Below are 18,116 nucleotides of genomic sequence, written 5' to 3' on the forward strand. Positions count from 1 at the left end.
AAAGCTGGGTATATCTAATCGTGATGTAAAGTGCTTAGGCTAGGAAGTATAGAAAATAACATTTAGTATTTACAAGGAAAAATATCAGCATTTGGATTAAGTAACAAGAAAATGCAGTGATCTTTTTTGTCACAAATTTTACCGTCACCTTAGGAACTGTATCAGGAAAATAACAGAAATTTGTGAAAGATATGCTACAGAGAAATAGCTACATGTTTGTCAGGAAATTGAACTAATGTTGATAAGGATTATTACTCAAAGTTTTGTACCAAAAAAACCCCATAAATGTGAGATGAGTATTCCCAGTACGAATACCTCAAATTACGATCATAGGGCATTATAGGTAAAACAAAATTTGTCACCAAACTGTTATTCTTTTGTATATCCATGGTGACAACTGATGCATCTTATTAGATCAACAGAAGAATATTTTATTGGCAAAAGTATCAATAGTTACAATTCTTGTACATATACACACACAGTAGTCTATAGACATATGTAGTATACAAACTGTTGCTTAAAGAATGCAGGTTGTTTTACTCAATTTACCTTATATATAAAATTACCATAATGGTTGGTTTAAACATTCATTTCTCACATTTCTGGAGGCTTGAAATTTTATAATCAAGATGATGGGAGGTTCCGTGTCTGGTGAGAACTCTTGTCTTGGTTTTCAGACAGCTGCTTTCCTTTGTAATGTCACATGGAAGAGGAGAAGAGGAAGAGAGGCAGTGAGGGAGATATAGAAAGGGAGAGATTGTCATGACTACCCCAATTTTTACAAGAGTATCAATTCCATCAGGAAAGCCTCACACTCATGACCTTATGAAACATTAATTACCCACTGAAGGTTCCATCTCCAAATACAATTATACTTAGGGTTGGGGTTTCAACATGAATTTTGAAGAGTATAAATATTTAATTCATAACAAAGTTCTTTATTTAGAAAACCTGAAGCAAAAACCTTCTTTTAAATCTTACTTGAAACACAGTATAAGTGAGTATGTGATGTCAACCATATCAATCTATTGCCCTATATATGATATTAGCTTCATAACGTCTCAAATTTCCTACATAGACCATAAAGTAATACACTGTATGCAAAAATATGCTTGAAAAATTTTTCATAGTTTTTTAGACACATAAACACATTTTTGTGAAAGTAACCCAAAAGGAGAAAAATGCTTATGTACAAAAACATCAATTTTATAAATTATCGCATTTTCTGACTCACTTGTGTTTTGTGTATTTCAATGTGCAGTTAGTTATAAGTGTTTTTTTTCTTGAGACACAGAGATACCAGAAAACAAAACATAAAATGTCTATAAGAAATCCTCAAGACATAGTAATTATCCTAAATGTAAATGGACTGAACTCACCAATAAAGAGGCACAGAATAGCAGAATGGATCAAAAAGCAAAACCCAACGATATGTTGTCTTCAAAACACATCTAATTTGTAAGGACAAAATAAATTTAAAGTAAAAGTTCAAAATTGATTCTCCAAGCAAATAATACCTAAAGAAAAGCAGGTGTAGTCATCGTAATATCTGACAATGCTGACTTCAAGACAACAAAGGTAACAAGAAACAAAGATGGATATTTTATTGTGATAAAGAGAACCCTATATTAAGAAGACATAGAACTTCTTATATATATGCACTGAATCACTGAGTACCAAATTATATAAGACATCTAATAATTAATATAAGATGGAAACAGACAAAAATACAATAATATTTGGAGATTTCAACACACAATTGATGACTTTAGATAGACAGTACAAATAGAAAATTAGTAAAGAAATATAGTCCTTAAATAACACACAGGACCAATTGGATATAACAGACATTTACAGAACATTACATCCCAAAACTTTAAATTATAAATTATTTTCCAATGTGCATGGAGGATTCTCAAAGATAGATCATAAGGAGGGCCACAAAACTAACATCAACAAGTTGAGGAAGATTGAATTATACCAAGCATATTTTCTGTCCATAAGACTTTGAAATTAGAATTCAAATGCAAAAAGGAAGTAAAGAAACCTACAAAAATCTGGAAATTAAGCAAAATACTACTGAAAAGTAACTGCATCAAAGAAGAAATAAAAGCAGACATTAAAATATATATATATATATATATATATATATATATATATATATATATATACACAGACAAATGAAAATGACAACATGGCAAATCAAACACATGACAGTAGAAAAACAAAGCAATAGAAAAATAGAAAATATAATGTATAAAAAGAACTGAAACAGCCTGACTAGGCAGCAGCACAGTGGATAGAGTGTTAGACTGGGATGTGAAGGACCCATGATTGAAACCCTGAGGTTGCCAGCTTGAGCATGGGCTCATCTGCTTTGAGCAAGACTCACCAGTTTGAGCCCAAGGTTGCTGGCTTGAGCAAGGGGTCAGTCTTCTGTAGCCACCCGGTCAAGGCACATATGAGAAAGCAATCAATGAACAACTAAGTTGCCGCAACAAAGAATTGATGCTTCTCATCTCCCTTCCTATCTGTCTGTCCTATCTGTCATTCTCTTTGTCTCTGTCATAAAAAAAAGCTAAAAAAAAATAGATTGTTTAAATATGTTAAAATATGTCATTAATCACAAAAACTTAAATGGACTAAAATTATCAGCCAAAAGACAGATTTTTCACATTAAATATAAATAAAACAGTAAAATTTATGTCTATGCTGGTATATGTCATATTCCTAAAGTTAAAGGCATGACTACTTTGAAACTAAAATAGTGAGAAAAGATAACCCAAGCAAATACTAACTAAAATACTAACTAAAATTATATATATATAAATTTCTAATAAAAAACTAAACTTATAAGACAAAAAATAATTTTCACTACAGAAAGAGAACTTTGATACATAAAGTATTTTCTCTATCATCACAATAACAATGCTGAATTTTTTTTAGAAAATTGACTATAATGGGGGGACATTGATCAATAAAAGTACATAGTTTTTAGGTAAACATTTCTATTAGATTTTAACTGTTGATTCTGTTGTGTACCTATAAAAAATGTCAAATCATTTTCTGTCACCTTATTATATTTTTCCTCTTCATGCTTTTTTTCACCCCTTCCTTCTTCGCCCTCCTTCATTTCTCTCTCCCCCTGGTAACCAATGCACTGTTTTCTATGTCCATGGGTCTCATTTTTGTATGCCACCCATGTGTGAAATCATAGTTTTTAGTTTTTTATGATTTTGTTATTTAAGTCAGTATAATGTTTTCAAGGTCCATCCATGTTGTCGTAAATGACACTATGTCATCATTTCTTATGGCTCAGTAATATTCCATTGTGTATACGTACCACTTCTTATTTATCCAGCATTTATTGAGGGACACTTTGGTTGTTTCTATTGTCTTGGACAATGTGAATAATACTGCAATGAAGATTGGGGATGCATGTATCTTTACATATCAAAGTTTTTGAGTTTTGGGAGTATATACTCAGTAGAGTGATTGTTGGGTTGTATGGTAGTTTTGTTCTTAATTTTCTGAGGAACCACCATACTTTCTTCCATAATGGCTATACTAATTTACATTACCACCAACAGTGAATGAGGGTTCCACAGCCTCTCTAACACTTGTTATTACCTGTTTTGTTGATAATAGCTAATCTACCAGATTTGAGATAGTATCTCCTTGTAGTTTTGATTTGCCTTTCTCTAATAGCTAGTAAAGATGGCATCTTTTTTTTTTTTTTTTTTTCTGAAGCTGGAAATGGGGAGAGACAGTCAGACAGACTCCTGCATGCGCCCGACCGGGATCCACCTGGCATGCCCACCAGGGGCGACGCTCTGCCCACCAGGGGGCGATGCTCTGCCCCTCCGGGATGTTGCTCTGCCGCGACCAGAGCCAGTCTAGTGCCTGGGGCAGAGGGAAAGGAGCCATCCCCAGCGCCCGGGCCATCTTTGCTCCAATGGATCCTTGGCTGCGGGAGGGGAAGAGAGAGATAGAGAGGAAGGAGAGGGGGGTGGAGAAGCAAATGGGCGCTTCTCCTATGTGCCCTGGCCGGGAATCGAACCCGGGTTCCCCGCACGCCAGGCCGACGCTCTACGGCTGAGCCAACCTGCCAGGGCCAAAGATGGCATCTTTTTATGTTTTCTTCTATGTAATTTATTGTTTCAGATTTTATATTTAGGTCTTTGATACATTTTGAAATGATTGTTGTGCAGAGGGACAAACTGTAGTCACCTTTCATTCTTTTGTATGTAACTTTCCAATTTTCCAAGCACCATTTATTGAAGAGGCTTTTACTTCTCTATTGTCTGTTTTTGGCTCCTTTGTTGAAGATGGTTTGTTTATACTGTATATATCTGATTTTATTTCTGGGCTCTCGATTCTGTTTCATTGGTCAGTATGTCTGTTTTTCTGCCAGTAACATGCTGTTTTGACTATCATGGCTCTATAGTATAATTTGAAGTCAGGTAATGTGATTCCTCCAGCTTCATTCTTTTTCTTCAGGATAGCTTTGGCTATTCAGGATTTTTTAAGGTTCCTTATAAATCTGGTAATTTTTTGTTCTATTACTTTAAAAATATTACATTGGAATTTCACTGGGAATTGCATTAAGTTTGTATATTCTTTTGGGTAATATGGCAATTTTAACTATGTTGATTGTTCCAATCAATGAACATGGAATGCTTTCCCATTTTATTGTGTATTTTTAAATTTCATTTAATAGTGTTTTGTAATTTTTTATATATAGATCCTTTACATCCCTTTTAAGTGTGTTCTTAGATATCTTTTTGTTTTTGTTACAATTACAAAAGGGATTATTTTTTTAATTAATTTTCCAAAGTTTGGTTGTTGGCATGTATAAAAGAAATAGAATTTTATATATTGATTTTGTATCTTGCAACTTTGCTACTTTAGATTATGATTTCTAATAGTTTGTCAGTGGAGTATTTGGGGTTTTCTTTATATAGGATAATGTCATCTGCAAATAGTTATACTTTTGCTTCTTCTTTTCCAATATGAATGCCTTTTATTTCTTTCTCTAGCCCAATTTCTTTGGCTAAAACATCCAGCACTATGTCAAATAGGAGTGGAGAGAGTGGGCTACCTTGTCTTGTTTCTGATTTTCAAGGAAAGCCTTTTAGTTTTTCATCATTTATTATGATATTGGCTGATTGTCATATATGGCCCTCATTATGTTGAGATATTTTCCTTCTGTGCCCATTTTATTGAGTGTTTTAAACATAGTAAGATATTGTATTTTAACAAATGCCTTCTCAGCATCTATTGATAGGATCATATGATTTTTGTTCTTAATTTTGTTGATATGGTGTATTACCTTAATTGATTTATTTATGTTGAACCATCTTTGTGCTCCTGGAATGAATCTCACTTGATCGTGTTATATTATTTTTTAATGTGATGTTTTATTTGCTTTGTTAGTATTTTGTTTAGGATTTTTGATCTGTATTCATTAGAGATATTCATCTGTAGTTTTTTTTTCTTGTATTGTCCTTGTCAAGTTTTGGTATGAAGGTTATGTTGGCTTCATAAGATGTGTTAGGGAGTATTGCTTCTTGTTCAATTTTTAGAAGACTTTGAGAAGGATAGGTATCAAATCTTCTAGAATGTTTGGTAAAATTCATTAGTGTAGCCATCTTATCCTTGACTTTTATTTTTGGAGAAGTTTTTAATAGTTGTTTCTGTTTTCTGCCTGCTTATGTGTCTATTTAAGCTTTCCACTTCTTCATGACTCAGTCTCAGAAGATTGCATAGTTCTAGGAATTTATCAATTTCTTCTAATGGCTGAACATCTATATAAGTAATAAATTAACTTCAACTGTATAAAACCAAAAGTAGTAGATATACAGGAGAAATAAACAATGTTGGCAACATTAATTGGTGTGATTTTAGTATTTGCTATAAATACTAAACAAAAAATTTAGTATGATTTTTCTTTATCGTTGACAGATCATCCAGGTAAGAACTACTCATTAATTATTTGCAAAATTCAATTACCAGACTTGACCTAATGAACATAATTGAATTGTGCACCCAAAAATTAGAAAATATCAAGAATTATCCTATGAACACAGCACATTTATAATTGTTGATTATACTAATGGGCACAGAAAGTCAAGTTTCAGAAAATTGATAGCAGAGTTAAAGACAATTAAGTTAAATGTTGATACAAGAAGAAAAAATACAATTCCCATAAAGTTGAAAATTTTAAAGTACATTTATAAATCATGGATTAAAAAATAGCAATTAAAATTTTAAAATATGTAGAATTCATATTAAAATGTTCACATAAAAACTCTTAGTTTTAAATAAAGTAATACTTAGAATTAAAGTTATTGCCTACTATGTTTTTATTAAAGAATTATATCAGGGGAATCCAGGAAGACAATAGAGTAAGTAGAGGTTCCACTAGCCTTTTTCTAGGACCAAATTGATGTTATAACTAAATTTAAGAACAGTCATCTTGAAAAACGAACTTAGGACTAAATGAACAGTAGTTTTATAATCAAGGATTGACAGAAGAAAACACATCGAGACTGATGGAAAAGGCAGAGACATGAAAAGGGCTGCCCCTGCTCTCATGAATGAAATCTAAGGATCCAGGGAACATCTCAACTGCAGGAAAGGTTAACCCTAAGAGGTGTGCATCTTAAACCGCAGCAGGGAACCCCAGCCTAGAATACCAGAGCCTAGAGGAAGTGCCCACATTGCATTTGGCTGTGAAAAGAGGAGAGGCTTCTGTCTGTTAGAAGAGACAGAAGTTCTCAGAGACACACTCACACTCTTAAAAGGCTAATGCAGAGAATCTTATTCACTGTCACCCTGAGCTCTGGCAAAGGGAGAGGGGCAATGAAAACTGAAGTCCCAAAGGGTAGTGTGAGATTTTCAGCTCCAGGGAGAGACATAATAGAGGAACAGCCACCAAGACTTCTGTGCTGAATCATTCTCCAATACCACAGTCACCATATTTCTTGGGTGGTGCACACATCTCTGTGTAGGAGCAGCCTGTAGGAAAGCAACTGCTCCACCCTTAGAAATCTATCTTTGACCCACCCCATGGAGAATGGGTCTTACTAAGAAGTAAGCAACCTTGGCCAGAAATTAAGAAGATAAAAAGACTCGGGGGGGTGGTGAGCAAGGGTCACTTGCTAGGCTGGAGCTCCCTGGTCAAGGAATGTATGAGAAGCAATCAATTAACAACTAAAATGCCGCAACTCTCTCCCTTACCCCCCCTCTGAAAAAAAATAAGAAATAAAATCCTTAAAAACTGCAAAAGAAAAGCAATTAATTACCTACAAAGACACATCATAAGGCTCACATCTGACTTCCCAAAATAAAAACTTCAGGCCAGAAACGATTGACAAGAAATATTCAAAATGATGAAAAACAAGAACTTACAACCAGAACCAGTCTATTTAGCAAAGCTATCATTTAAAATTGAAGGAGAAATAGCTTCCCACACTAAAATAATAAAAAAAATAGCTAAAAGAGTCCATTACCACCAAACCAGTATTACAGTATTGCAAAGACTATTAAAGGGCCTGTTATAAGATGAAGAACAAAAAAAGAAATCAAAAGAGGATAATAATTTAAAGAATAAAATAGCAAACAGTAAGTACAAGTCTGTAATAACCTTTAATGTATTTGAATTACATGCTCTAATCCAAAGACACAGAGGAAATAAATGACTAAGAAAACACAACTTATATGTTTGACATGTACAATTGACCCACCTCAGAACAAAAGATACACACAAACTGAAAGTGAAAGGATGAAAAAAAATATTCTATGCAAATTAAAATAATACAAAAGTTGGGATACAAATACTTATATCTGACAAAATAATCTTTAAATGAAAGGTTATAGAAAGAGACAAAGAAGGTAATTTTATAATGATACAGGGAGCCATTCAACAAAAGGATATAACCATTTTAAATATCTATGAATTAATATAGAAGTATGTAAATAAATAAAGCAAATTTTGATGGATATAAAAGGAAAGAGCAACCTTAATATAGGGGATTTTTACACCACACTGGTGCCAATGGATAGATCCTCAAGACCAGGGGTAGTCAACCTTTTTATATCTACTGCCCACTTTTGTATCTCTGTTAGTAGTAAAATTTTCTAACCGCCCACCACTTCCACAGTAATGGTGATTTATAAAGTATGGAAGTAACTTTACTTTATAAAATTTATAAAGCAGAGTTACAGCAAGTTAAAGCATATAATAATAATTACTTACCAAATACTTTATGTGGGATTTTTGCTAAGTTTGGCAAAATAGATCTTTACAAAACAACTAACTATAGTTAAATCTATCTTTTTATTTATACTCTGGTTGCTCTGCTACCGCCCACCATGAAATCTGGAATGCCCACTAGTAGGCAGTAGGGACCAGGTTGACTATCACTGCTCAAGACAAAAAAAAAATTCAACATAGAAACAATGGCTCTAAATGACACACTAGATAAAATTAATTTACTTGATATCTTCAGAACATTTCACTTCAAAAGAGCAGAATATACATTCTTTACAAGTGCACATGGTCCATTTTCTAAGATAGACCTCATGTTAGGACAGAAAACAGGTTTCAATACATTTAAGAAGATTAAAATCATATCAGGCATTTTCTCTGACCACAGTAGCATGAAAGTAGAAATCAACTAGAATAGAAAAATTGAAAAACGTTCAAACACTTGGAGGCTAAATAGCATGTTATTAAATAATAAATTGGCTAAAAAAGAGATCAAAGAAGAAATAAAAAAATTACTTGAAACAAATTAAAAGAACATAGAACAACCCCAAATTTATGGAACAGAGCAAAAGCAGTCCTGAGAAGGAAGTTCATAGCATTACAAGAATACCTTAAGAAGTAAGAAAAAGCTCAAATAAACAATCTAATTCTGGACCTAAAAGAATTTAAAAAAGAACAATAAACAAAGCCCAGAGAAAGTAAAAGGAAGGAAACAATAAAGATCACAGTGGAAAGAAATGGCATAGAGACTAAAAAAACAATAGAAAAGATCAATGAAGCCAAGAGCTGGTTCTCTGAAAAGGTAAACAAGATTGACAAACTTTTAACCAGACTCATCAAGGAAAATGGTGTGAAGAACCAAATAAATAAAACATAAATAAAAGATAAGTAACAACTGACATCAAAGAAATAAAAGGCATTGTAAGGAAATACTATGAAGAACTATATCCCCTCAAATTTGGAAAACCTGGGTAAAATGAATAAATTTCTAGAAGCATAAAACCTTCCAAAATTCAATCTGAAAAAATTAAAAATTCTGAGAACAATTATAACAAATTAAATTGAAACAGTTATCAAAATTCTTCCACTAAGCAAAAGTCTTGGGCCGGATGGCATCAGAGGCAAATTTTACAAAACATGCAAAAAGAATTAACACCTATCCTTCTCAAAATAATTCAAAAATTTCAAAAGGAAAGAAGACTTTCAAGCTTATTTTACAAGGCATACATTATGCTAATTCCAAAACCAGTTAAATATACTACAAAGAAGAAAAAAAAACTATAAGTCAGTATCCTTGATAAATATAGATGCTAAAATTCTCAACAAAAATATTAACAAACCGGATTCAAGCCCACACTCCATAATCAAGTGGGATTTATGCCTGTGAGGCAAGGTTGGTACACTATTTGTAAATGAGTAAACATTATTCATCATATAAAAATGAAAGATAAAAATCATGTCATTATATTAATATATGCAAAAAAATATTTGATAAAATCCAGCACCCACTTATGATAAAAACTCTCACCAAAGTGGTATATGCTTTTACAAACAAGTATCTTTCTTCATTATTTTTTTTTAATGTCTGACAGTCTGAGAACAGGTCTTTCATCACCTTGGTGAAACTTACTCCTAGGTACTTTCTTTTATTTTTTGTAATAGTAAATGAAATTGTTTTCTTAATTTCTCTAAGAGTTCATTATTTATGTGTAAAAATGCCACTGATTTGTGAATATTAATTTTTTATTCTGCCACTTTGCTGAATTCACTTATCATGTCTAGTAGTATTTTGGCAGGGACTCTAGGGTTTTTTTATTCCATAACATGCTGTCAGCAATAAATGAAAGTTTTACTTGCATTTTATTTTTTGAGAAATAATTGACATGTAATATTGTGTAAGTTCAAGTTATATAATGTGCTCATTTTATACACTTATGTATTTACTATGATGACCGTTGTGTGGCTAGCAAACACTTCTATCTACACATTACTATAGTTTTTATAACACATTTTCTTCTTTTATTTCATTTTTTAAATTTAATTACTTTTTACATTTAGTACTATTCTGTATTTGTTTCAGAGGTATAGCAAACAGGTTAGAAAATCATGTACTTTACAGATTGGTCCCTTGCTGTTGCAAGTAACCACATGGCACCATAAATAGTTAATCATGATACTTTACTATATTTTCTATGGTGTAATATACATCTTTGTGTCTAATCTGTAACTACCAATTTGTACTGTTTAACCACTCCACCTCTTTTACCTAGCCATTCAACAACCCCTCAAACAACTGCCAGTCTCTTCTCTTTAGCTATGAGTCTGTTTTTAATCTGTTTTTTGTTTATTTTGTTCTTCAGCTTCCATATATAAGTGAAATTACATGGTATTTGTCTTTCACTGTCTCACATAGCATAATAACCTTTAGGTGCACTCATGCTGTCACAAAAGGTAAGATTTCATTCTTTTTTATATATGCATGTCCTTTATCCATTTATATATCAATGAACATTTAGGTTGTTTCTATAATTTCGCTATTGTAAGTGCTGCAAACAATATGTATAGCAGTGAGATTGCTGTATCATATGTTAGTTTTATTTTTGAATTAAAGAAAAATAAGGCCCTGACTGGTTGGCTCAGGGGTGGAGTGTTGGCCTGGCATATGGAAGTCCTGGATTTGATTCCCGGTCAGGGCATACAAGAGAAGAGCCTATATGCTTCTTCATTCTTCTCCCTCTCCTTTCTGTCTCTCTCTTTCTCTCCCAAAGCCAAGGCTCCATTGAAGCACAGTTGGCCTAGGTGTTGAGGATGGCTCCTTGGCCTCCACCTACGGCACTAGAATGGCTCCAGTTGTAATGAAGCAATGCACCTGATGGGCAGAGCATTGCCCCCTAGTGGACATGTTGGGTGGATCCTGGTCAGGTGCATGTGAGAGTCTGTCTCTCTGCCTCTCAGTTTCTCACTTCAGAAAAATACCAAAAATAAAATAAAATAAAAGAACCTCCATACTATTCTCTATGACAGCTATACAAAGTTTTGTTATTTTTTTTCCCACCAGCACCGTAGCAGATCCTTTTGTCTGTATCTTCATCAACACTTGTTATCACTTGGTGTTTCTCTTTTAGATTTTAAGTTATTTATTATTATTGTATAAAATATTTTATTTTCTTTCAGCAGTTATAACATTTTAGAAAAACTGAGGGACAGGTAGAGATATTTTTTTTCTTACCTCAGACACACCCCCTACTGTCAACACCTTTCCACCAGAATGATACATTTGTCAAAATAGATGAACCTTCTTTGACATAACATTATCACCTAAAGTCCATTGTCTGCACTAGAGTTCATTCTTGGTGCTGTACATTCTATGGGTTTGGACTAATTTATATAACATGTAGCCATCATTTTGGTATGATACAGAGTATTTTTACTGCCCTAAAATCCTCGTGCTCTACCCTTTTGGCATCTGTATATCTTCTGTTTTTATTAAATTTATTGGGGTGACATTGGTTAAAAAAAACATACTTTTTACTTGTACAATTCTATGATATATCATCTGTATATTACATAGTGTGTCCACCACTCAAAGAAAAATCTTCATTAACCATATATTTGATTCCTTTTATTCTTTACTACACCCCCATCCCTCTTCCTTCTAGTAACCACCATACTGTTGTCTGTGTCTATAAGTTTTTGTTTGTTTACATTGCTTCTTCATGTGCTGCTTTTAGTTATATATTCCACATATGAGTGAAATCATATGGTTCTTAATTTTCTGTCTGACTTACCTCTCTTAGCACAATATTCTCAAGATTCATATATGTTGTCGCAAATGGCAGTATTTCACCATTTTTTATGGACACTTCAGTTCTCATATCTTGGCCACCATGAATAATGCTGCATTGAACAAACGAGTGCATATATCTTTGTGAATTACTGTTTCCAAATTTTCAGGTAGGTAACTAGAAGAGGCATTCTGGGATCATATAGTAATTTTATTCTTAATTTTCTGAGGAAAATCCGTACAGCTTTCCATAGTGGCTGTAACAGTTTACATTCCCACCAGCAGGGAATGAGGGTTCTTTTTTCTCTATAGCCTCTCTAACACTTGTTATTACCTGTCTTATAAATAATAGCCAATCTAACAGGTGTGAGGTACTATCTTATTGTAGTTTTTATTTACATTTCTCTAATAGCTAGTGAAGTTAATCATTTTTTATATATCTGTTAGCCATTTTTAATAGCCACCCTAGAAAATATGAGGTGACATCTTTTGAGGTTTGATTTCCATTTCCTGATTTCAATTGTTCATATTTTTAGTTCTTCTGGCAGTTATATTTATATAAAAATGATATATTAAAAATAATTTTATTTCATCAGCTTTTTAAGCAGTCACTATGAAAGATAAAGGAATAGTTACACTTATTCTTCAAACTCCCCTTCCAGTTTATACTTGCTAATTTAGATTAGAATGAATATTAACATTATTATTTCTATAGCATTAAGTGTTACTGTGATAGAAAGTAAATATACACAGATCTCATTTCTTCTTCCTAGGAACACAGAAAGTTTATATTTCCTAGCTTTCCTTATAATTAGGTGGGACCATGTGACCAATTATATCAAAGGAATGTGAGCAGAATTGATTTCTACAACTTTCTGATCTGGCTTCTAAAATTTCCTAGGTGAATCTTTCTCTCTCTCTCTGTTGCTTTCTCGCTCACCCTTCTCTTATCTTGCTCTTTCCCACCCCCATTTTCTTCATGCATTCACTTGAAAGTGAAAGATTCTAAGACAGCAGAACTACACATTGAAAAAAGTCTTGAATTCCTGGATTATTATGTGAAGAATGTGAAGAATTTATGCTTAAGAACGTCACTTAACCTACAGCAGACAGTGATGTGAACAAGAAATATTCCTTTGAGTTAAAGCTCTAACATTTTGATAGTGCTTATAAATATTACCAAAACTTTTTCTAAAAAACACAAGTTTTTTTATTGATATATTCTATTATGAAACCATGATCTTACATTGTATTTGGAATGTATTCCATGTTTATCACCATTTCTTTCTTTTTTAATGTTTATTAATTTTTAAATAATTGTGTTTACATGAATTCAATTGTCCCACTGAATATAACTTCTCACCCCCCCACCTGTGTGTCCCTTTTTATACCCCCTTTGCCCCCGTCCCCCTAACTCCCTCCTCCCTTCCCTCTGGGATTTGCTGTCCTGTTATCTATATCTCTGTGTTATGTATATATAGTTTCACTAATCCCTTCCACTTCTCTGACTCCATTTGCTCATCCCCCTTCCATCTGACTGCTGTCCCTCCACTCCCTGCGAGCCTGCTTCTGCTTCTATTTTGTTCATCAGTTCACTTTGTTCATTAGATTCCACATATAAGTGAGATCATATGATATTTGTCTTTCTCTGCCTGGTTTATTTCACTTAACATAATAATCTTCAGGTCTATCCATGCTGTAACAAAAGATAAGGTTTTCTTCTTTTTCACAGCTGCATAGAATTCCATTGTGTATATGTACCACTGCTTTTTAATCCACTTGTCCACTGATGGACACGGGCTATTTCCAGATCTTGGCTATTGTAAACAATGCTGCAATAAACATGAGGGTGCATATCTTTTTCTAAATTGGTGATTTGGAATTCTTAGGATATATTCCTAAAAGTGGGATAGCTGTGTCAAAAGGAAGTTTCATTTTTAATTTTTTGAGAAAACTCCACACAGTTCTCCACAGTGGTTGCACAAGTCTGCATTCCCACCAGCAGTGCAGGAGAGTTCTCTTTTCTCCACACACTCACGAGCACTTATTGTGTGTTGTTTTGTTGAGGAACGTCATTCTGACTGGTGTGAGGTAGTATCTCATTGCGGTTTTAATTTGCATTTCTCTGATGGTTAGTGACATTGAACGTTTTTTCATATGCCTATTGGCCATTTGTCCTCCTTAGAGAAGTGTATTCATTTCTTTTGCCCATTTTTTAATTGGATTGATTACGTTCCCATTGTTGAGTTTTAGAAGTTATTTATATATTTGCTTATTAACCCCTTATCAGACGTATTGGTGAATATGTTCTCCAATTGTGTGGGTTCTCCTTTTATTTTGTTCATAATGTCTTTTGCTTTGAAAAAGCTTTTTAGTTGATATAGTCCCATTTGTTCATCCTGTCCTTCATTTCACTTGCTGTGGAGATAAAAACAGCAAATATATTGCTGCGAGTGATGTCAGAGAGCTTACTGCCTATGTTTCCTTCCAAGATGTTTATGGTTTCATGACTTACATTTAAGTCTTTTATCCATTTTGAGTTTATTTTTGTGTATGGTGTAGGTTGGTGTATAGTTTTATTTTTGTCCACATACCTGTCCAATTTTCCCAACACCATTTATTAATGAAACTGTCTTTACACCATTGTATGCTCTTACCTCCTTTGTCATATATTAATGATGATAAAGACATGGGTTATTTTCTGATTTCTCTGTTCTGTTCCATTGATATATATGTTTGTTCTAATGCCAGTACCAAGCTCTTTTGAGTACAATGGCCTTCTACTATATATATTATTTTCCAATTTAGATGCCTTTTATTTCTTCTTTTTGTCTGATTGCTGTCTCTAGGACTTCCAGAACTATGCTGAATAAGAGTGGTGAAAGGGAGCATTCCTGCCCTGTTCCTGATCTTAATAGCATTGCTTTTAGTTTTTGCCCATTGAGTATGATGTTGGCCATGGTATTGTCATAGATGGACATTTTCATATTGCAGTATGTTCCCTGTATTCACACTATGCTAAGAGTTTTGATCATAAATGGCTACTGGATTTTATCAACTGCTTTTTCTGCATTTATTGATATAATCATGTGATTTTTATCTTTTCTTTTTTTATGTGATGAATTACATTTATTGATTTGCAAATACTGTAACTGCCTTGCCTCCCCAGAATAAATCCCATTTGATCATGATGCATGATTTTTTTTTCAAGTATTGCTGGATCTGGTTTGCTAATATTTTGTTTAGAATTTTTGCATCTAAGTTCATCAGGGATATTGGCCTATAGTTTTCTTTCTTTGTAGTGACCTTACCACATTTTGGAATGAGGATTATACTTGTTTCATAAAAGGAACTTGGAAGTCTTCTCTCCTCTTGAATTTTTTGAAATAATGTGAGAAGGATAAGTGCCAGTTCTTCTTTGAATATTTAGTAAAATTCACCTGTGAATCCATCTGGTCTAGGACTATTGTTTGCTGGGAGTTTTTTGTTAACTGTTTCAATTTCATTTGTTGTAATTGTTCTGTTTAGCTTTTCTGACTCTTCCAGATTGAGTTTTGGAAGATTATATGTTTCTAGAAATGTATCTATTGCATCTGGGTTGTCCAATTTTTTGGCATAGAGATCTTCATAGTATTTTCTTATAAACCTTTGTATTTCTGTGGTGTGAGTTGTTACTTCTCCACTTTCATTTCTAATATTATTTATTTGAGTCCTCTCTCTCTTTTTTTTGATGAGTTTGTTTAAAGGTTCATAATTCTTTTTTACCTTTTAAAAAAAACAGCTTTTGGTTCCATTGATCTTCTGTACTGTTTTATTTTAGCCTCTATGTCTTCTATTCCCACTCTGATATTTATTATTCCTTTCCTTCTACTTCCTCTGAGCTTTATTTATAATTTCTTTTCTATTTCTTTTAGATGAGGGTTAAATTGTATGTTTGAGTTTTTTCCTGCTCCTTAAGGTATGCCTGAAATGCTATGAGCTTCCATCTCAGGACTGCTTTTTCTGTGTCCCATAAATTTTGAGTTGTTGTATGTTCATTTTCATTTGTTTCAAGGAAATTTTTTATTTCTTCCTTGATATTGTTGTAAACCCATTTGTTATTTAATAACATGCTATTTAGCCTCCATGTATTGGAATGCTTTTTAGTTTTTCTACTGTAGTTGATTTCTAGTTCCATGCCATTGTGATCAGAGAAGATGCTTTATATGATTTCAATCTTCTTAAATTTATTGAGACTCGTTTGTGTCCTAACGTGTGTTCTATCCTAGAGAATGTACCATGAGCACTTGAAAAGAATGTGTATTCTTTTGTTTTGGAATGAAAGGTTCTGAAGATATCTATTAAATAGAGTTATCTAGTGTGTCATTTAAGACTACTGTTTCTTTGTTAATTTTCTGTCTGAATAATCTATCTATTGATGTTACTGGTGTATTGAAATCCCCTACTATTATAGTATTGCTGTTGATCTTGCCCTTTATGTCTATCAAAATCTACTTTATATATTTAGGTGTTCCTAAATTAGGTGCATAGATATTTATAATGGTTATATCATCCTGTTGGATTGCTCCCTTTATCATTATGTAGTGACCTTCTTTATCTCTTACTACAGCTTTAGTTTTAAAGTCTATTTAGTCAGATATAAATATTGTTACCCCACTTTTTTTCATTTCCATTTGTGTGAATTATTTTCTTTCATCCCCTCACTTTTAGTCTATGTGTATCTTTTGTTGTGAAGTGGTTCTTTTCTAGATACATATGTATGGGTCTGTTTGGTTTTTTTTAATCCATGAAGCTACATTATGATTAGAGCATTGAATCTATTTATTTTATTATTATTAATATGTAGTTATTCATTGCTATTTTATTCTTCATATCTACAATCCTCTTTTTCTCATTTTTTTCATTTTGCTCTTTTTACAGCAGGCCCCTTAACATTTCTTGCTGTACTGGTTTGGGTGTAATGAATTCCTTGTGTTTATTTTTTTGTATGGGAAGCTATACTCACCTTCAATTTTAAATGATAGCCTTCCTGGATAAAGAAGTCTTGTTTGTAGGTTCTTGCTTTGCATCACTTTGAATTTTTGTTGCAATACCCTTCTGCCTCAAGTGTTTATGTTGATAAGTCATATTTCATCCTTGTGGGGGCTCCTCTGTAGGTGATTAACTGCTTTTCTCTTGGAGATTTTAGTATTCTTTCTTTGTCTCTTAACTTTGACACTTTAAATATGATGTGGCTTGCTATAGGCCTCAGGTTCCTCTTTAATGAAACTCTCTGTGCTTCTTGAATTTGTGTGACTTTTTCTTTCATCAATATACAGAAATATTCTACTATGATTTCTTCAAACAGGTTCTCTATTTCTTCTTCATTCTCTTCTTCAGGAACCACTCTGATGCAGGTGTTGTTTCTCTTCATGTTGTCACAGAGCTCTCTTATTGTTTTTTTTTTTTTTTTTCATTTTTTTAATGTCTTTTCTTTTTGCTGCTCTGCTTCTGTATTTTGTTTATCTAGTTCTTTAAATCATTGATTTAATCCACTGGTTCATCTAGCCTGCTATTAATTTCTTCTAGTGCAGTCTTCATTTCTGATAATGAATTTGTCATTTCTGGCTGGTTCTTTTTTATGATTTCCATGTCCTTTTTGTTGCTAGCTATCTCTTTATTTACGTGTTTATTATATCCATCCATTGTTGCTCTAAGATCTTTGAGTATCCTAAAAATCATTGTTTTAAACTCTGCCTCTGGTATTTTGGATACTTCCCTTTCATTCAGTTCTTTTTTCTGGGGATTTTTCTTGATAATTAATTTGAGTCGCATTTCTCTGTCTGCCATTTTGTCTGTGTATAAGTAGTGCTGTCTGACATTGAAATTTTTGTGTGGTCTTCATAAAGAAGATGGGCTCAGTGGTATTGACTCCCACTAGTATGCTTCTTGAGAGTACTATTATTTCTCTTGTTGGATATGAGTATTAGATGCAGTTGGTCCTTTCATAGGTATGGTTATTCCTTAAGGTTGGCTGGCTCTAAGGTTCAACCTTGATTATGTGCATTACACATTGTGCAA

Source organism: Saccopteryx leptura, chromosome X, assembly GCF_036850995.1.
Source record: "Saccopteryx leptura isolate mSacLep1 chromosome X, mSacLep1_pri_phased_curated, whole genome shotgun sequence".
Taxonomy (NCBI): Eukaryota; Metazoa; Chordata; class Mammalia; order Chiroptera; family Emballonuridae; genus Saccopteryx; species Saccopteryx leptura.